At 41.5% G+C, this 21707-nt stretch overlaps 1 long non-coding RNA gene across 2 annotated transcripts in view; it reads right to left on the minus strand.

Annotated features, from left to right (window-relative positions):
• Positions 1-21707, minus strand: part of LOC141376859 (uncharacterized) — a 73616-nt gene that overhangs the window by 17403 nt on the left and 34506 nt on the right. For both annotated transcript variants that reach the window (XR_015504436.1, XR_015504435.1), the window contains exons 2-3: positions 12613-12813; positions 10270-10407 (exon numbers count right to left, since the gene is read on the minus strand). This is a non-coding gene — a long non-coding RNA (uncharacterized LOC141376859). The remainder of the gene's footprint in view (positions 1-10269; positions 10408-12612; positions 12814-21707) is intronic.

Below are 21707 nucleotides of genomic sequence, written 5' to 3' on the forward strand. Positions count from 1 at the left end.
AGTATCCCCATTAACTTTTTCTTTCACATCAAAGTGTGTACATGAATCTGTTTTCAAAAAATTAAAATGTATATAAATAAAAGCATTAAAAACGTAAATTTCCAACACAAGGAAGCGAAGGAAGGAAGCGGTCTATCATCTTAATCAAAGTGAGGATGATGGTACCAGTTTTTAAAGATGCTCAAAAGATTAGACCTGGGGATTTGAAGAAATAAACGCTAGAGTCTAAATAAAAAAACTCAATAAATAATAATTATAATAATAATAAATGAATAAATGATAAATAAACAGCACCTTTATCAAAATATTTTGGTTGGTTTAAAAAAAAGTATCTTCTGTACTCCCTCAAAATTATTTCATATTCAGTTGCAAGACATTAGTGGATCATCAAAAAAGATGTTTTGGCAGACAAACATTAACTGAGCCTTTTAAGAGTTTCACCAAGAGTTTCAATGCATGTACTGTAAATAAACACAGTGATTCACTCTAAAATCTATATTTACATATAGGTTACATATATTTACATATTTATATATACCATAGAGAGTTACTGCATATGCACAGGAATATAGAGTGTATATATATATATATATATATATATATATATATATATATATATATATATACACACACACACACACACACACACACACACACACACACACACACACACACACACATACATACATACACGCACACTGTACGAGTCAACATTATATATTTTAATTTTATCACAAAGCCTAAAGACTGTTCCATGAAGACATTTCGTAAACATTTTAATATAAATATACCATGCATTGCCAACAACGCAAAGGTGATTTTCTGAATATTTAAATGTGTGTATGAACTCTCAATATTCCATATTTTTTTCAGCCAAATTATAAAAAAGGGGCTTGGTCATATTTAATTGTTTTGTACTTTAAGTATAAATATAAATATAGTAAATAAAATATTACACAATGAACAACAGACTCCACTGTACGTCACATTTCAGCCACTGTCACGGTTTATGGATCTGTGTGTTCCTCCTGTATGTTATGTATCATGCCTTGTGTGTTGTCATGTGTGAGGGTGTGTGTTTGTTTACCTTTTGTGTTGACAGCGTGCTAGGATCAGCTGATGTCATCAGCTGACTTATCATCCTCCAGCTGAACCTCATTTGGCTGGCTATAAAATTCCTCCTGTGGTATGTGCTGGTTATCAGTCCGTTGTTGTCCTTGTTTGTCCTTGTTCCTGACTGTTGTCTCCCGGTATCATCCGCTGTCTGTTTGATGTCATCGCTGTGGTCAGTGGCTCTCTTTTGTTTGAACTTTCGTGTGTCCTTTGTTCATTAAAACACTCGCATTTGGATCCTCCTTGTCTTGATTCGTGACAGAACGGACTGATCAAACATGGATCCAGCGAGTGTCTCCGGTCTGGCTGAGGTTGTTGCACACGCTACCACACGCATGAACAGACATGATGATCAGATGGTCACCATCAGTTGCGCTGTCCAGGCGCTGGTCACTCAGATCTCTGATCTCACAACACGGTTGCAACGTCTTCATGCTGTCGGTCTTCAGCAGCCTGTTGCAGCTAACCTTAGCCCATCTATGCCGGTTCCTGAGCGAACAGCTGGATTTTCCGAGCCTCGCCTTCCACCTCCAGCGTTCTACTCCGGAGAGCCTGAGTTTTGTCGAGCCTTTTTAGCGAAGTGCTCATTGTACTTTTCCCTGCAGCCTTCCTCGTTTTCCACGGAGGAATCGAAAGTGGCGTTTGTCATCACGCTTCTCACCGGGAGAGCGGCGCAGTGGGGAACTGCTGTGTGGGAGAGGAAACTCCCATGCTGCTCTTCATTTGACACCTTTTCGACAGAGCTTAAAAAGGTATTCGATCGAGGTTTGGCGGGCAGAGAGGCGGCACGGGCGCTAACAGAGTTGCAGCAGGGGCAACGGAGTGTCGCTGACTACTCCATTGAGTTCCGCACCCTGGCGGCCGAGAGCGAATGGAACGCGCAGGCGCAGTGGGACGTCTTTCTCCATGGGTTGGCAGACCAGATAAAGGATAAAATATTCGCTCTGGATCTTCCTAAAACCCTCGACGAACTCATTGATCTGGCCATTCGTGTGGATTCTCGTCTTCAGCTCAGGGAGAGAAACACGCGACGCACGCACGCTCTGGTGAGATCACCTTTTCCGGCTGTCACGGTAGTTCCGGGGCAGGAGGCCACGCCCCTCGCGGATCCCGAAGGCATGCAGATGGGCCGCTCTAGGCTGTCGCTGGAGGAAAAGCGCAGACGCCGCAGCAAGGACCTGGTGTTTCACAGCGGTGGTGTTGATCACATCGCGATTGAGGGTAAAAGCCAGAGCCCGTCAGTAGAAAAGAGTTTACTGACGGGTGGAGTATCTTTGAACAAATCTTCCCTTGCAGCTACTCTTTTGAATGTTATGTTGGAGTGGTCATCTGGCAATTTTAGTACTCAAGCAATTATTGACTCTGGGGCGGAGGGAAATTTTATTGACTCTGCTTTAGTAAAAAAACTCAGACTTCCTGTGATTTCTCTCTCCCAACCTATATCTGTTCATGCTCTTAATGGTTCTTCTCTTCCGTCCATTACTCATTCAACTGGTCCAATAAGACTGATCACCTCTGGTAACCACTCTGAAATTATTCATTTTTTTTTAACAGAAGCTCCTGTCACTCCAGTAGTCCTTGGGCATCCTTGGCTGGTAATACACAATCCACATATTAACTGGAGACAGGAATCTGTAATATCTTGGAGTGAGAGCTGTCATGCTACGTGTTTGTTGTCTGCCTGTTCTTCTGTGTCTCGTTCTGTTTTTCAGGAAGAACACATGGATCTGTCAAACGTGCCCAAGGAGTACCTCGACCTGAAGAGAGTGTTCAGTAAGTCTCGAGCTGCTTCTCTGCCTCCACATCGTCCCTATGACTGTGCTATAGAGTTATTGCCAGGTACGTCTCCGCCTAAAGGCAAACTTTATTCGCTCTCTGTTCCAGAGAGGGAGGCCATGGAGAAATATATTTCTGATTCTCTAGCAGCCAAGATCATCCGCCCTTCTTCATCACCAGCAGGGGCGGGGTTTTTTTTTGTGAAAAAGAAAGATGGCTCCCTCCGTCCTTGTATAGACTACCGAGGGCTGAACGCTATCACGGTAAAGAATACATATCCTTTGCCGCTGATGTCTTCTGCCTTCGAACGTCTGCAGGGGGCATCCTTTTTCACGAAATTAGACCTCCGCAATGCTTACCATTTGGTCCGCATTCGAGAAGGCGATGAATGGAAGACTGCCTTTAATACCCCCAGGGGGCACTTTGAATATTGTGTTCTTCCTTTCGGTCTGTCCAACGCCCCTGCAGTCTTCCAAGCACTCGTGAATGACGTGTTGAGAGATATGCTAGATCAGTTTATTTATGTTTACCTGGATGACATACTGATATTTTCTCATTCTCTCCAGGAACACGTTCAACACGTCAGGCGAGTGCTTCAGAGGCTGCTAGAGAATGGGCTTTATGTCAAGGCGGAGAAATGCGTTTTTCATGCACAGTCTGTTCCTTTTCTGGGACATATCGTGTCAGTCGAGGGGATGCGCATGGATCCAGAGAAAGTTCAGGCTGTGGTAGATTGGCCAACCCCAGATTCCTGCAAGGCCCTGCAGAGGTTTCTTGGTTTTGCCAATTTTTACCGGCGTTTCATTCGCAACTTCAGCCAGCTCGCCGCACCTCTGACTGCCTTAACCTCCCTCAAGACTCCGTTCAGGTGGTCCAATGCAGCGCAAGTTGCGTTTGATCGTCTGAAAAGCTGCTTTGTTTCAGCACCTATTCTTATTGCCCCTGATCCATCACGGCAGTTCGTGGTGGAGGTTGACGCATCAGAGGTGGGGGTCGGTGCTATCCTGTCCCAGCGCTCTTCCTCGGACGGCAAGATGCATCCCTGCGCGTATTTTTCTCATCGTCTCAACAATGCTGAACAAAATTATGATATTGGTAATCGAGAGCTGTTGGCCGTCAAGCTTGCATTGGAAGAGTGGCGTCATTGGCTAGAGGGTTCGGGGGTTCCCTTTATCGTTTGGACCGATCATAAAAATCTGGAGTACATCCAATCCGCCAAAAGATTGAACTCTAGGCAGGCGCGGTGGGCTTTATTTTTCGGACGTTTCGATTTTTCCATCTCGTACCGACCAGGTTCCAAGAATGTTAAACCTGATGCACTTTCTCGAATTTTTGATCACTCTGAGCGCGCATCATCTCCTGAGACCATCGTGCCACGCAGACTTTTTATCTCTGCTGTCACCTGGGAGATCGAGTCGAGGGTCCGCATGGCCTTAGAAGGGGTAACGCCTCCGCCTGGATGCCCACCGAGTCGTTTATTTGTGCCAGAGGAATTACGGTCTGACGTCATCCGTTGGGGTCACTCTTCCAAGTTGGCCTGTCATCCAGGGGTGAGTCGTACCTTGTATCTAATCAAACAACGATTCTGGTGGCCAGTTATGGCTCGTGACATAAGGAATTTTGTGTTGGCTTGCTCAGTTTGTGCTGTTTCTAAGACTTCCAATCGCCCCCCCGCTGGACTTCTTCAGCCGCTGTCAGTGCCATCGAGACCCTGGTCCCATATTGCGCTAGATTTCGTTATGGGTCTTCCCCCCTCCAACGGGAATACGGTGATTTTGACCGTAGTGGACCGGTTTTCGAAAGCCACTCACTTTATTCCTCTGCCCAAATTACCATCAGCCAGAGAGACAGCGGCTGCTGTCATTGACCATGTCTTTCGTATTCATGGCCTCCCGACGGATGTGGTTTCTGACAGGGGGCCTCAGTTCATCTCTAAATATTGGAGAGAGTTTTGTCATTTAATGGGGGCGACTGTTAGTCTTTCTTCTGGTTTCCATCCTCAGAGTAACGGTCAAACGGAGAGAGCCAACCAAGATCTTGAACGCATGTTACGATGTTTAGTCTCTCAGAATCCATCCTCCTGGAGCCAGCAGCTCTCATGGGTTGAGTACGCACATAACTCATTACCAGTGTCTGCCACGGGCCTCTCTCCATTTGAGTGTAGTTTAGGGTACCAGCCACCTGCTTTTCCCAGTCTGGAATCCGAAGTCGCGGTTCCCTCTGCCCACGCCTTTGTCCAGAGGTGTCGACGTACTTGGAATAGGGCCAGACAGACCCTCCTTCAAGTAGGTTTGCGCACCAAGGCTAAAGCCGATCGCCACCGGTCTAAGCCTCCCGTTTACGTTGTCGGTCAAAAAGTGTGGCTTTCATCTAAAAATATTCCTCTCCGCACCGTATGTAACAAACTTGCACCTAAATTCATTGGCCCGTTTTCTGTCACCAAGATCATTAGTCCGGTGGCAGTCCGCCTCAAACTTCCTCCAGCGTACAGGAGAATTCATCCCGTTTTTCATGTCTCTAAATTGAAGCCCGTTTTTCATACGGCCATTAATCCGCCCACTCCGGTTCCCCCCCCGCCGCGTCTCGTAGAAGGGGAGACGGTTTATTCGGTTAAGCGCATTCTGGACTCGAGACGGAGGGGACGAGGATTCCAGTACTTGGTGGACTGGGAGGGTTACGGTCCAGAGGAGAGGAGTTGGGTTCCTGCAAGGGACATATTGGATCATTCTCTCATCGATGATTACAATCGCCAGGTAAACTCTTCTGGGAGCGCCAAGAGGCGCTCTTAGGAGAGAGGGTACTGTCACGGTTTATGGATCTGTGTGTTCCTCCTGTATGTTATGTATCATGCCTTGTGTGTTGTCATGTGTGAGGGTGTGTGTTTGTTTACCTTTTGTGTTGACAGCGTGCTAGGATCAGCTGATGTCATCAGCTGACTTATCATCCTCCAGCTGAACCTCATTTGGCTGGCTATAAAATTCCTCCTGTGGTATGTGCTGGTTATCAGTCCGTTGTTGTCCTTGTTTGTCCTTGTTCCTGACTGTTGTCTCCCGGTATCATCCGCTGTCTGTTTGATGTCATCGCTGTGGTCAGTGGCTCTCTTTTGTTTGAACTTTCGTGTGTCCTTTGTTCATTAAAACACTCGCATTTGGATCCTCCTTGTCTTGATTCGTGACAGCCACATTTATGTGGACTGACCTAATTAGAATAAACATTTCTCGAGTAACATCTTCACATAGATATAAAATACATCCTACATACAAACACATTTAGTATAGTATGGTATAACAAAGTAACAGGAAAATTTTACTTAAATTTTAAAATTTCAATTTATAAACTTAAGAAAGTAAGAAATATCAAAAATGTTTTTTTTTATTTACAATTCTTGTATGAATATTGAAACTATGTGATCATGTCTTGCGTCACGGTGGCTCTGTGATTTGCACTGTCACCTCACAGCAAGAAGGTTGCTGGTTCAGCTGGCATTTCCGTGTGGAGTCTACAGTCCAAAAACATGTAGAGGTGAATTGAGTAAATGTCCGAAGGGTATGTGTGCATGTATGGATGCGAGTAGGCATGGGACGATAACCGTTTTCAAGGTTTACCAAAAGTCAAGGTTTTAAAACCGCCAACATTTCTGCTATATCGTTCCTTCGGTATATGTACTTTTTTTGTTTTACATTTTTTAGGACAACAGTATTTTCAGCAGAAAATATATCCAAGATGCTGTTTTAAATAGTAATTAAATCTGAGTTTTGGAATTTGGGCAGAGTTTTAGCTCATTATTAATTCTGTTTATTTACTTCAGTAAATGTGTAAATCTAAATGTATTCAGTTTTTATTCAGTAATTTATTACTTTTTATTTAATATATTAAGGTGTAAGTTATGATACTACCAAAATAATTCCGCAAAAATCCGCAGATTTTTACCAAAATTCTCAGCAGAAATAGCAAAAAACGTATGCAGATTCTGTCTGGCCCTGCATATGAGTTAGCCACACCCACATATTTACATTAAGCAGCATACACAGAATACAAACATTATTTTATGGTACACATTTCATGCTGAAGTAATAATAGTGTAATGATATACGCCGTCATACCACCCAGACCGATTTCAAACCAATTGCATCCAATCACACAAACCATGTGCTAAACTACAAGCTGATTCTGTGATTTATCATCCCAGACTAACTACACAACAGTGTGATGCTTCTGAAGTCACATGGAGAAGCTCCAGTGTGAAAACAGATCAGGTCTGTGCAGTAAAAACCTCCCAAGCACTGATCCAAAATAATAGACACGAAGAGTACAGCCAGCATTTTGCGAAGGGGGATTGTGGACAAAACACTGTTGGGTTTCAGAGGGAGTCTGAAGAAAGTTTAGCGCAAGTAATGATAGGGATTAGAGTTGGTCTTATCAATCTCGACCCCATTAGACTTCAGTGTCTTCTCCTGGATGTCTTCCTCTGAAACAAAGGCCAGCATCTGGAGCGGCTATCAGAGAACTCCCACCAGCTATCTGTAACAGATCGATACGTGCAACTCCCACACACCCGCTGAGTGTTGGCTGACATACAGAATCACGAACACACACACAAGCCTGTCAGCGCTACAAAACACTGCCATCAAAGCTACGTCTCATGGAAGATTTCCGACGGGATGTCTTATTTAAGCTTTCATATCTGATTATGTAATATAGTGATGTATTTGCAGTCATGGGCAAAGAGAACAGTGGTGTATGAAAGCATGCATTAGAGATAATGTACATTACCGTTTTCCTGAAGCTGCATTTGCATTTTGTTACAGGCAGACGCTTTTACATGAAAGCCCTTACAGTGCATACTAAACAAAGCAGGTCGTGCGGGACAATGTAATTGAGTAACTAGTACTGTATATAGAGCTCGAGACAGGACGCCTACGAACCGCCCACAATGATTGGCTGGCTTCATGCAATGTGCTGTTCAATTGAAGGCAAAGAACAGTGGCACTTTTCAGGTAACAAGCGAGTTTGTGCAGTGAGTGGCAGCATGGCATGACAAAACGCTACATGGTTGTCTTTTGTCACATCGCGACCGCAGCTTTACAGTTGAGTGAGCTCAGGAAATAATTATGAATAAACAGGCTTTGCTGAAAAAAATGTGTCTGTGAAACATTGTGTCTGGAAGTTTACTTAGATAATCCGTATATAGTGGGTTAATTTGTGATGCTTCAAGTTCCTTTATTGCTTTTAAATCAGATTAATAAGTAAATACAAAAGTATTAATAATAATTAATACACCATTATAGTTTTGTTTGTACTCTCACGTCATGGGAAGGGCTTTTGTCTGCTCTGTGAATCTAGCTTCATTGCTAAATGACTAACATGGGTTTTACTGAGAGAATAGCTGTGTTTATTTTAGGCTTTAGGAAGGCTGATAAATGGCATATATTTGTTCGGCACAGTGTCCGAGTCCACTAGATTCATTTAGAGGTGCACACAGGTCTGTGAGTTCATCAACTCCATTAGAAACTACAGCTAGGTGATGAAGGCTTTTAGCTGTGCTTCCTACTGAGTGTGGAGCTGAATTTGAATTGTGTTAAATTGAATTATTGACAATTTTGATTTAGAAATCAGAATTTTTATATGCCGCTAAAAATTTTTTTAAATTTGAGTTTCTTATTTTTAATTTGAATTTCTTAATTTGAATTTCATGACTTGAATATTAAACATCTGAAATTGTAGACAACAGAATTTTTTTAAGCCAGAATTTTCCTAGACATACTTCAGAAATTCGAATCCTAAAATTCAAAACCAAAAATTCAGATCGTGAAATTCAAAATTAACAGCAAGTAGGTCAGGATTCATCCACAGGGAAGAGTAGACAATCACAGAAAAGGATATAAGCAGTCTAGGAATTTAGAAAAAATAAAAAATCAGAAGTTTGAAAATACATCTGTAAAATTATGCTTTGAAAAATGCAGTTGTCCTAAATTTCAGATCTTCAATATTCAAGTTTTGAAACTCAAATTCAAATTAATAAATTCTAATTCAAAATAAGAAATTCAAATGTAAAACCATTTTTAACAGCATTTGAAAATTTGAATTACACTTGTCAATAATTCAAGTGACCACAAATTAAAACAATTTTAAATTCAGATTGTTTTGGCAAAATATTAGCACCATACTGAGCTGAGCCCTGTTTAATGAACTTTTGTCCTGTGTCAGCAAGAGGATGTCATCTCAGGACATCACAACAGGTGCTACATCATCATCACGCCCCTACAAGAGAAAGCTCCTAATTGGTTAACAATGTGTAAATGTCTGCTAAAGTTCACATTTTCCAATTAGAGCGATTCAGATGTGCAAAGCACTAATTCGCGTTGCTTCATTCGTACGAATAGCATCATCTGCGTCGCCTTACTCAAGCAAATCATGCCACAAGATGTCTATTTGAGTCTTGATTGACTATTCGCTTGAATTCACATGTAAATCACTCACGTTTGATGCTTTCTCTGTGTCTGGTGTGAACGCAGCAGATGCCTTTTCAGCCGCAACCCAGAACTGGGAAACACCCATACACTCACATTCATACACACACTCATACACTATGGCAAATTGAGGAAACTCAATGTGGCCTTCTTGCTGTGAGGTGTCAGTGCTAACCACTGAGCCAGTGGCGCCATCATAAAATCAATCATATTTGGAAAATGCACACATATACAAACACTTCCATGTGAGTAACCCAATCTGAACAGTGCAAGAGACCTCAAGTGAGGTCAAGCAGACTAAAAACAGCCAGATGATGAAAGACGAGCAAAACTCCCAGCCGCAGAGGATACAGCTTAAATGTTGAATCACCTAAAACTGAATAAACAGTCCTGTGCATTTTTCCTTTCTGTATTTATTTATTTCTCCTTTCTTCCTCTCAAACATCTTCTCACCCTCAACTGCCCGAACCCACATGGGCTTTGCATGAAAAATCTCTCTCATTAGTTTCAAACCAACTTGTCAGAGTGCAGTAATGCGGTGTTCGTCTCTCCCTCAGGACGCTTTCTAAATTCAGCCTTGTTTGTTATTATGCGTGTGTATGTGCGCTTGTTTGTGGTGGGCCAGGTGTCTGGAGGGGATTAATCCAGCGTTAAATGCGAAACACTTTCAGAAAGATGATTTACATATCAATTAAGCATTAAAGGCAGGTCATTTGGCTTTGCACACAACGTCATATACACATTTTAGATCTCTGGAGGTTGATGCCAAACATTTGAGATGCTGTACACACACACACAAACACACACACTCTGGATTCAGTGTCCGGCTGCTTGAATACACACCCTGCTGCTCATTAATCATGGTGGTATGTGAGTGTGACAGGTGAGCAGAAGGTGGACACAGACTCACCTCTCCGCGCTCCGCAGGAATATAAACATCCAGACTCATCCTGACCGCTCTCACTCTCTCTCTCTCCTGCCTTCAATATTCAATACGGATGCATTCTTGCTTTGAGCTTCCATACTTGTCAAGATTTGACACTTCCACCTATGAAACATATGTGCATCTAAATTGGAAATTATGGAGAGTATTTGAAACTAGCACAATTAAAAAATCTCCAATAATGCATTTTAGTGTTAAATCCCCACAACCTCAAAATTATCTATTTTTTTAAGTGTCTCTATCTTAATATCTATCCATCCATCGGTCCATTACACCAACATCCATCCAACAAACCATCCATCTACACATACATTCATTAATCTAATCAAACAAACCATCCATCCACCATCCAAAGCAACCAATCATCCATTCCTGTATCCAACCAACCATCTGTCCATTCATTTAACCAAACTTTCCACCTGTCCATCCAACCAACCAAAAAACCAACCAACCATCCATCCATTAAACTAACCAACCATCTATCCAACCATCCATCCAATAAAGCAACCATCTATCCAACATTCATCCATCCATCCATCCATCCAACTATCAGTCCTTTCATCCAACCAAACTTTCTATTCATCCATCCATCCAACAAAGCATCCATCTATCCAACATCCATCCACCCACCAAAGCAAGCAAGCAACCATCCATCCATGCGTTTATCCAATCAACTAATTTTTACTCATCCATCTATCCATATTTCCATTCATCCAACAAACCATCCATCCATACATCCATCCACTCAACCAACCAACCATGTATGTATCCAGTCAGCCAACTTCCATCAATTAATTCATCCAACTAACCTTACATACACCCATCCATCCATCCTCCCAACTAACCAACCAACCATCCACCAAACCATTCATCAATCAATCCAACAAATCATCCATCCACCCACCATGCCCTCCATCCAACCAACCAACCAACATAAATTAATCCAATATTGTAGTATTTCTTATAATTAATTAAATAATTCATTGAATGTGCCCTAAATCCCCCCCCCCCCTCTTCAACAACATCTTTTGTCTTTTATAATTGGTTTTAAAGCTTGAGGGTGGAACAATTAGTAATTCACGTGAGGTCCACCAATAGCAAACCACAACCATCAGATCAAGTTTTACTGACCTTATTCTCCGCGGGCGAGCGGGCGCTGCCATTTGAATCTTTTTGGCACGAGACTTCCGGTCTCATTCACTTCCATTCATTTTTAGACATTAAAAACTGCTCGTTTTGCGGTTTGATGTTGCAAACTGATATTTCCTTGTTATATAATTCTACTTGGTCTGTATAGTCATGCAAACATTTGTTTGTAGAGCAAGCAATTTGACCGTTTTTTGCCGTTTATTATTCCTTGTAATTTCTCCCATAGGCAACTGAAACGGAAGTTCTAAGACAATCGCGAAAACAGGCGCACTTCCGCATTTTAGAATAAGGTCAATAGACAAAACAGTACCACCCTGACTTTTTTCTCATTGGAGAATGCAATTCATCCACATACAGAATACCCCACAAGAGAGAAAAAAGACATTGCTTAATTTACACAAAATGCTACAATTGAATTTGGGGTATTAAAGCATACAGTAAGGTACAGTATAAAGAATGGAGGTTAATTTTGTAGAAAATTCAATATTTCTTGTTTGATTATTTGTAGTAATTCAATGTCTTTAAAGATTACTGTTCAATTATATCATTTAATTTATAGATTTTGTTCGGATGGAATGACGAATGGATGGATGGATGAAACCTCCAATTTCAGGATGGTAATGGATGGACGGACAGATGGATGGAACCACAAATATCTAGATGGTAATGGATAAATGGACAAATGTCTAGATGGTAATGGATGGATGGATGAAACTTTAAATGACTAGATAGTAATGGATGGATGGGTAGATGGATTATAATCACTCAAATTATATCAATTAAACAGACTTTAAAAAGTATATATGTGTTAATCTTAAATAAATATGCTTTAAAATAAATATAAAGTAACATAAAACAAATCAAACTAACACTAACCCACATGTTTGCATGACTTTTTGATCATATAATTATTGACTATGTAGATAAAGAGAGATCATCTATCTGTATAGTTTCTGTATTTTCCCATTCTACAGTTTTGTGTGCATACTGTACAGTATGTTCAACAAATGGTAGAAATAGAAGAGAGAGCTGAGAGATTGATGAAGACACTGGTTAAAAGTGTTTCAGAGCAGTTCTGATGTTTATTAAAGACTCGTCTCCCTGCAGGCTCACACTCATCGCACCTTAATTATGGAAGTCCTTTATTCATCTCTTACTTACCAAACGCCCACCCATCCTCATGCTCTCCCCCACAGCCTCTCGTTCTTTCATTGGTTTTTCTGGACTAGAGGTGATTTCAGAGTGCCGGATCAGTGGTGGTTTCATACAGAGAGCTGTGGTGTTGGTTTACTTGAGTAGAGTTCTTGATTGTTGTTTTTCCACCTTCTTTACAATCCACTGATTGTTCAGTGATGCCAATTACTGGTGAGAAAAAACAAATATCAGACTACAATTTTCTGTTGGAGATTTCATAAATGTTTTAAATCAGATATTAAATAAAAAGTGAACATTTACTCCTTCAAAAAAATTCTGGATGCTAATATCATGGTAAAATAAATTAAACGGAATGAATAGCATAGTTCTTCATGTACCATGACACCACATACTTTAAAGAATTGACCTGAAAGAAACATATTATAATATATATTGTGTTAATAAAAGTGGTATTTGATTTGAAAACAGAAATGAATAAAAAATTTAATTAAATTGAATTTAAAATAATAAAAAAATGTAATTAAAAACACAAAAATAAAATAAACAAATATATATATATATATATATATATATATATATATATATATATATATATATATATATATTGAATAAAATAAAAAACTGTCAAAAAATATAATAAAAATAGTAATAAAAAAAATATATAAAAAAATTATAAAAAAAAAATAAATTAAGTAAATTAAAAACTGATAACAAAAAAAAAATAAAAATGATAACAAAAAATAAATAAATAACTGAGCGTACCACATTTGATCATGGAAGAATGAATGGATTTAAAATAAAATAAAATAAAATTTTAATTTAAAAATGAAATTTAATGTAAAATGAAGTTAAAAAACAAAAATTTAATTTACATAAAAATTTTAATGAAAAAACTAAACAAAACAAAATTAAATTAAATAAATGTTTACTGTAAATTACTTGGTAGGTACCATATTTAATTTTAAAGCAACAACGTTTATTTAACAAAAATGTATTAAAAATAACTCCAAATCATCATCTTGAATGTCATTCATGTCATTAGAATAAAAATGCTTTTTATGACATATTAGCATAATGAATGATGTCTTAGGCCTTTGAGAACATTATCAGGATTCAGCCATAAATGTCATCATGGAGGAGAAGGAAAGCACATCATAAACTGACAGAGAGTTCAGACTTCAGGTTAATGATTTACACCCATGTCAAAATTGCTGGTATTCACAGCGTTCACAGTCAAGCTTGCCTTCTGTTCATTCGTCCAGTCACTTTTAAGACCTTAAAGATCTTTAAAAATTGGTTCATACTGATGAAGATTAGGAAATTATCACATAAAATACTAAAAATATGCTTTTGTGACATGCAATGAAAAGTATTTAATCATAAGAACTTAAAATGTTCCCCCAATAGTCGGTAAATGTAAACAAATGTAAAAGGTTTTTTGTCACAGTAAAATTATGCAAAGGATTGCATAAAAAATTACATTTAAAAAATGCACAAACTCCTCCTATAAACTATAGGCCACAGTCCTATAAAATGCTTCACATGTTCCTCTCAAGTCATGAGAAAGAAACAGCAAGAATTTCAACTGTCCCCTCAAACTTTATCAAGAGCGAGACAAAAACCTATAGCAGAACACTGACAATAGTAGTGAAAGCATGTGGTTTGCACATCAGGCCACTGAAAGGTTGAAGCTCTTCCGTAATCGCACCTTCCCACAATGCTTTGCTCTCTGCGACTTCAAACCAAAGTCAAGGATTTACTGTCCCTCAATTATTTCTCTCATTTGTGGGCTTCCCGCGTGCCTCCCTGAGGTTATATCCATCATTATTTTGTTAACTGGTGATTTAGCCCAGTTGCGGAACATTGCATTCAGTCATAAAGGTTTGTTTACGCTGACAATTACCTTCAACCCCCTGCTCACAGATTTTTTTTCCAAAGCCTCCTACGCTCACACTTTCTGTCTCTTTTTAACAACAGTTATTTACATAATTTATATAAGTTTTACAGCAACTTTCTGAATCTCACAAACAAGGACTCACAGTTCAAATGTCATTAGCAGCAAACAAATAAATATTATTTTATTATTTATGCTACATTTCTCAATGCCCCTAGTTAATAAATATTTTTTTCAAAAATTGCTATGTAGGGCAACAGCACGGTGGCCCAGTGGTTAGCACAGTCACCTCACATCAAGAAGGTCACTGGTTTGAGGCCCGGCTGGGCCAGTTGGCATTTCAGTGTGGAGTTTGCATGTTCTCCCCATCTTTGCATGGGTTTCCTCCAGGTGCTCCACATTCTCCCACAGTCCAAAGACACACACTATAAGTGAACTAAATAATTTAAATTGGCTGTAGTGAAAATGTGTGAATGTAAGAGTGTTTTCCAGTACTGAGTTGCAGCTGAAATGGCATCACTGTGAAAAACACAAGCTGGAATTGTTGGTGGTTCATTCCACTATGGCGACCCCTGATGAAGGGACTAGGCCTAAGGAAAATAAATGAGTGAAATTGCTATGTAAACCAAATTCAAATGTTCCTTTAATAGGACTACTTCTGATAAAGCATATAAATAAATGGCAACGAACACTCATCTTTTTTTGGAAATAGACTCATTTTACAACCCTCTAAAGTTAAACTGCTTTTTTTTTATCCATTCTAGCTGATCTCTGGGTCCGGCGGGTGCACTTTTAGCTTAGCGAAGAGCATTGAATTGGATCAGACCCTTGGAATCTCACTCAAATTTACAAAGAATTTTGTTCATTTTCCTATTTAAAGCTTTATTCTTCTGTATTTACCTCCACACAGTGTACTGTAACTACAGATGAGTTATGCTTTAAATATTAAAAAAAATATCAAAACTGTGGCGAAGTGGGTAGCGCTGTCGCCGCACAGCAAGAAGGTCACAGGTTCGAGCCTCAGCTGGGTCAGTTGGCATTTCTGTGTGGAGTTGGCATATTCTTCACAGGTTTTTGTGGTTTCCTCCGGGTGCTCTGGTTTCCCCAACGATCCAGACATGGACTATAGGTGAACTGGGTCAACTAAATTGTCTGTAGTATGTGTGTGTGTGAATGAGAGTGTATGGGTGTTTCCCAGTGATGGGTTGCAGCCGGAAGGGCATCCGCTGCGTAAAACAAATGCTGGATAAGTTGGCAGTTCATTCTGCTGTGGCGACCCCAGATTAATAAAGGTACTAAGCCAAAAAGAGAATGAATGAATGAATGAATGAATAAATGAATGGATTTTAAATCACAATTTCAAACTAAATTTAGCCAAAGCAAAGTTCGAAAGAGGAGAATGCCCCCTCTATTTCTGTCCATGAACAGCGAGAACATGAAGCGCATCGAAGGTGGCAGAGTTACAGGACACATCCACTAGTTGAGTAATAATATCGGACCAATGGTAGCGCAAAACAAGCAAAACAAAACAATCTAGGAGCAAAACAATCTCCCCCAAATTGTTTGCTTTGTTCCTAAACACATTTTGAGCTACCATTGGTTTGTGATGATTGCACAATCTGTGGGTGTGTCTACTTAGAGGTGCTTTGTATTCTCGCAGTTCAGTCAAAAAGGAGAAAAAACATTTAGCACAACAACACCAAGTGAGCAACATGAATAAACAAAGATTAGCAGAGCCGGTATAAGCACCTGTATGATTGCTCATGGAAAGGAGGATTTCACAGAGCAGACGAGAAGCACAACCATGTTGTGCCAGGTTTGATAAAAGTTCTACAATTGTTGTTCCATTACGTGTCTGTTGACAGTGAATAGAAAGCAATGTGATATGCGTTTGTGTGGCACAGAGAAGACTGGTTACCAGATGTGATATTATGAAATGTTTATTTATATAGGTCATTTATTGTGTATGGTCATACACCCGAAGCGCTTCACAAACACAAGGGATGTCTCTCCACACTGCCAGAAGTGTGCAGAATCCACTTGGATGATGCAATGGCAGCCACAGGACAATGGCACCAGTGTGCTCCCAGCTATTGGTGGAAAGAAGAGACAGTGATAGAGCCAAATCAATGGAGGGGGATGATTAGGAGGCAATAATTGGTAAGCGCTGATGGAAGGAATTTGGCCAGGTTACACCCCTACTCCTTATGAGAAGTACCATATGATTTTAAATGACCACAGAGTGGGTTAAACTCCCACACTATTTCAAAGAACATCCTGTGACTTTAACAACCACAGAGAGTCAGGACATCAGTTCAACGTCTCATCCGAAAGACGTCACTCACTGACAGTATAGAGCCCTCTTCACTTTACTGGGGCATTAGGACTCACACAGACCACAGAGTTAGTGCCCCCTAATGGTCTCACAAACACCACTTCCAACAGCAACCTATTTTTCCCAACCCTGGCCTATTGTGGAAACGTAGTCCCGCGGACATTTCTGGAGACCGCGGAATACGTCCCGGCGGGTACGTACGGCTGCAGTTTTTGTTTTTGCGAATCCGCGAGAGGCCGCTGTTGCGCACTTTTTCGCACCTCAGACGCCTCTTGCGAGCGCGGTTCGCCCCCGCGCTGTTCTCGCGTGAACCCGCCGGAGGCCGCCGTCCGACTGACCGGATGATTGATTGCGCGACCGGCCAATCGGCCTCCTCCTTCCCTGAACCCAACCAATTTTACCGATCGACCCGCCCACCCGCTCGCTTCCCTAAACCCGAGCAACAGTTCACAAAAGCCATCCAAAAAAATAAAAGCCCTGTTTTTTTTTTTTTATTCCACCGCGTTTTCGGATTTTGACGCGTTCTCACCCGTCACGAAACTCGTTCACTTAATTTTTGGAATCCTGTTTTTGTCTTACCTGATTGCTGGAGCTGCTCTTCCCCGGACTCGAAACCGGTCGCCGTGGTCGACCCCTCTCTGCATCTCGAGCCTGCCGAAGTACACGCTGAGCTGAGTGGACAAACAGGTTGCAGCAGAGAGGCCCTCCACAAGGAGGTAAGGCAAGCGCGAAAGGGAACAGCGTCATACCGCCCCACAGCGTTCGCTTGAAAAAAATAAACGCGGCCGTACGTACCCCCCTGGATGTATTCCGCTGTCTCTAGAAACGTCTGCGGGACTATGTTTTCAGAATGAGCTTGGGTTGAGTTTTCCCCATGTGGTCTCCTATGCAGGTACTGACAAGGCTCAGCCCTGCTTAGCTTCAGTCAGTAACTGGTCTTGGGCAGCATAGTCATAGAGGCCAGATGTTAAGGAAACTATCAGTATACAGAAGTAGCACAACACATTTAAAACCACACCTACTGCATCATGGTGTCATAAGGTTTGAAAACAGTATACCATCAACCAGCCTTTTCATCAGTCATGCGTTTCTCTCAAACGAAGCATGAAAAATGACTTTAAAGTATACCAGGGTTTTATTAATCTAATCCGATTCAATGATCTATGCTAAGATAAGCTAAAAGTGATTCCGCCAGACCCATAGATTGCCTGGATGGTTTAAAAAAGCTGAACTGTTCCTCAACTGAAGCGGAGTGTTTCTTTAAAGACATTTTTAAATTATGATTAAGCATTCATCAGTACAGGTAGAGAGCAGTGCAGTTTCTTAACCTGCATCTGAAAGCACACTATTCTGAGACAACTGTGAATGAGTCAGTATGAATTACATAAAACAAGCAGAGCTGTTATTACTGATTAAATGAACCTGCGCCGCCCCCTTGTCCTGCCCTTGCAATCGTCCCCCAGTGCATATTCATGTCCCCATCATGCACATTCATTTCATCTTATTTTATCTGTTTGTAGCTCATTCTCATTCATCTACCTCGCACTCTTCCCCGCTCCATATAAAGCGCAGCCCATTCTCGTGTTGTTATTGGAAGGCAACGGGATTTGGTAATTGTAGTCGGCGTGGGAGAGCCCTAAACGCCTTCCCCTTGGTGAACGTTTGAAGTTCTGCTTCCTTTCTCCATGATGGATTTTTAATGATCTTCCCTATGAACGCAAAGCCGCTTGTTCGTGGCAGTAATAACAATAACTATCAACAAACTCTCAAACAGGGCAATTAAAAAGAAGGTAAAATTATGAACTGCTCACCCGCAAAGGTTAAATTAAGCTAGTGTAATGAGACTGTCTCGCATAAATCTGTCTTCATCGTCTTTGGCACCCGCTGGATTCTTTGTCAGCAGAACATGCTTTCCCTGTGATCTGAAAACTGGGCTGGGAATTGAGCAGAGCGTTTGGGGAATGGTGTATATGATTGCAGCATTATATCAAAGAAATTCATACACCGCTCTACAGACACATCACACATTTGCATAAAGCAATCCTGTACTCTGTGTAACGGTGAGAGGAGAAGAATTGAGTCAAGGTTAGTTTTGTTTTAAATCACAATTTCATATTTGTTCCACAACTAAAAACTTCTTGAAAACTTGCAAGTGGATTCTTTTTCCATTTCAGCCATTATTTGGGAATATAATTTTATATGCAGGGGTGGGATAGAGTGAGCAATGGATGTTTGTTGAACCTTACTGTAGATCAGGGGTCTCAAACTCAATTTACCTGGGGGCCGCAGGAGGCATAGTCTGGGTGAGGCTGGGCCGCATAAGGGATTTCACAAAAAAAAGTCCTCAAATGTCATTATTACCAGTTTTAACTATTTCTTCTGAACATGAAGTGTCCTGAACACTTCTTCTCACAAATCTGAACCACATTTGGCTTTAGAGCGGAAGCAGTTGAGACCTTCAGTATGGCTTGGGGGAACTCACTCAAAACTTCCATTCCCTCACCTAAAAAAGGCATATATATGTATAAATAAAACACCCCCACCCCACTCCAGTCACATCAGTCTGTACCAGTCTGTATCTACCTGTAATAGGCTGTAGGCTGTAGCTAGGTAGGTGGCAGGCTGCAGATAGGTAGCTAAGTGGCAGGCAGGGGCGGGAACAGCTTACCTTGGTTCTGGCCGGCGCGAGTTCCCTCCTAACACTTCCCGCCCCTCACAGCGTCTAACAAAGGGGCGGGGTGCGTGGTGACGTCACCGGCATCCCCGCCCCTTTGTTTTTATGGCGGGCGGGGAATGCCAGTGACCGCTGTGTACGGATAGAATCAGCGGAGCTGGGAGCGCTCTCTCTCCCTGCTCCTCTGATTCTATCAGTGTACAGCGGTCGGCGCGGGCCACAAAATATTGCACTGAGGGCCGCAAATGGCCCGTGGGCCGCGAGTTTGAGACCCCTGCTGTAGATAGACAGATACTGGACAGGTATGGATTGATGGAACAAACAGATTGTTGGATGAATCAGGTGGATAGATCAGGCGGATGAAGGGTTGGATGGATCAGGCATAAGAATAATTGGATGGATGGATGGATGGATGGATGGATGGATGGATGGATCAGGGGGTTGGATGGTTGGATGGATCAAGCAGATGGATGGTTGAAAGGATCAGGTGGATGGATGGTTCGATGAATGGATGGATCAGGTGGATGGATGGACATTAGGTGGGTGGATCCGGAGAAAGGATCAGGCAGACGGATGGATCAGGCTGATTGATGGTTGAAAGGATGGATGGTTGGATGGTTGGATCAGGCAAATGGATGGTTGGACTGATCAGGCAGATAGATGGATGAGGCTGAAAGATGGTTGAAACGATGGATGGTTGGATGGATCAAGGGTGTAGAAGGTTTTATGGCTCGATCTGGTAGATGGATGGTTGGACGGATCAGGCGGATGGATAGTTGAATAGATGGATGGTCGAATGGATCAGGTGGATAGATTGGTGGATCCAGAGGATGAATGGATCAGGCGGATGGATGGATGGATGGATGGATGGATGGATCGAGAGGTTAGATGATGGATGGATCCTAAGGTTAGATAGATGGATGGATAGAGAGGTTAGATGATGGATGGATCAGAAGGTTAGATGAATGAATGGATGGATGGATAAGGAGGATGCATGAATGGATGGATCATGTGGACGGATGTATGGATATATGGATCAATAGATAAGGCAGATGTTGGATGGATCATAAGGATGGATGGATCAGGAGGTTAGATGGATGGATGAATGGATGGATGGATGGATGGATGAGGCAGAAGGACAAACGCATTGATCAGGTGGATGGATTCATGGATAGATTGATCAGGCGGATGGATGAATGGATGGATGGATGAGGTAAATAGATAGATGGATCAGGTGAATAGATGGATGGATGGATCAGGCAGATAGATGGATGGATGGATCATGCGAATGGATGGCGTGGATAGATGGATTGATCAGGCAGATCGATAGATGAATGGATTAGGAGGATAGATGGATAGATAGATGAGGCGAGGGATGGATGGATTGTTTGATTTGACTCTGACAATGGATGGAACAGAAAGACAGTCATCACATTGTTCAACAAAGAGATCGGCTGCGTCCGAAACCGCCTACTCAGTAGGTACTGCATTTGAATTTAAACGTACTACTCGGTCGTTAGAAAAGTACGTTCTGTACAGTATGAACGTGAAAAGTATGAATGGAATTTCGGACGCACTACATCCGCCATTTTGTCATGGTCACGTGACCCTGCGTCAGTTGCGTCGCTTACTCTCATCCATAAATTCGCTCGGGGGGCATCATGAGATAGCGCAGCATGCATGGGATGCGTACTCCAGAATCTCGCCGGAAGTAGTAAGTCATCCGGAAACTTTTCGCATACTGATTTTCGAGTTCTGTGAATTCGGACATACTACTTCGCTCGCATACTGATTTTATAGTATGAAAGTATGCGGTTTTGGACGCAGCCATTGTTAAAGTCAGTAAAGGGATGGGTATACCGGGATGAATGGTTAGAACTAAGAGGTGGCTTATGATCAGGCGCATAGATAGAAGGAAAGTTGGATGGATGGACTAAGAGATATTGATAATGCAGGCAGATGTACACTATGTATGGAATCCATGGATGGATGGATGGATGGATGGATGAATGAATGAATGGGGCCTTATTTGAACAGATTAAAAGTTATGGATGAATAAAACTGGAACTCCAGATAGAATGGAAGGTTGAGACAGACAGAGAGATAATAGACAGACGGACAGATAGACTGTTAGCTGTTTATAATTGAGAATTCAGTTCCTCTAGTCAATCCTAGTCAACCTGCTTCCTTTCATTAAA

The sequence above is a fragment of the Danio rerio genome, chromosome 12 (genome assembly GCF_052040795.2).
Source record: "Danio rerio strain M-AB ecotype USA chromosome 12, GRCz13ab, whole genome shotgun sequence".
In the NCBI taxonomy this organism is placed as follows: Eukaryota; Metazoa; Chordata; class Actinopteri; order Cypriniformes; family Danionidae; genus Danio; species Danio rerio.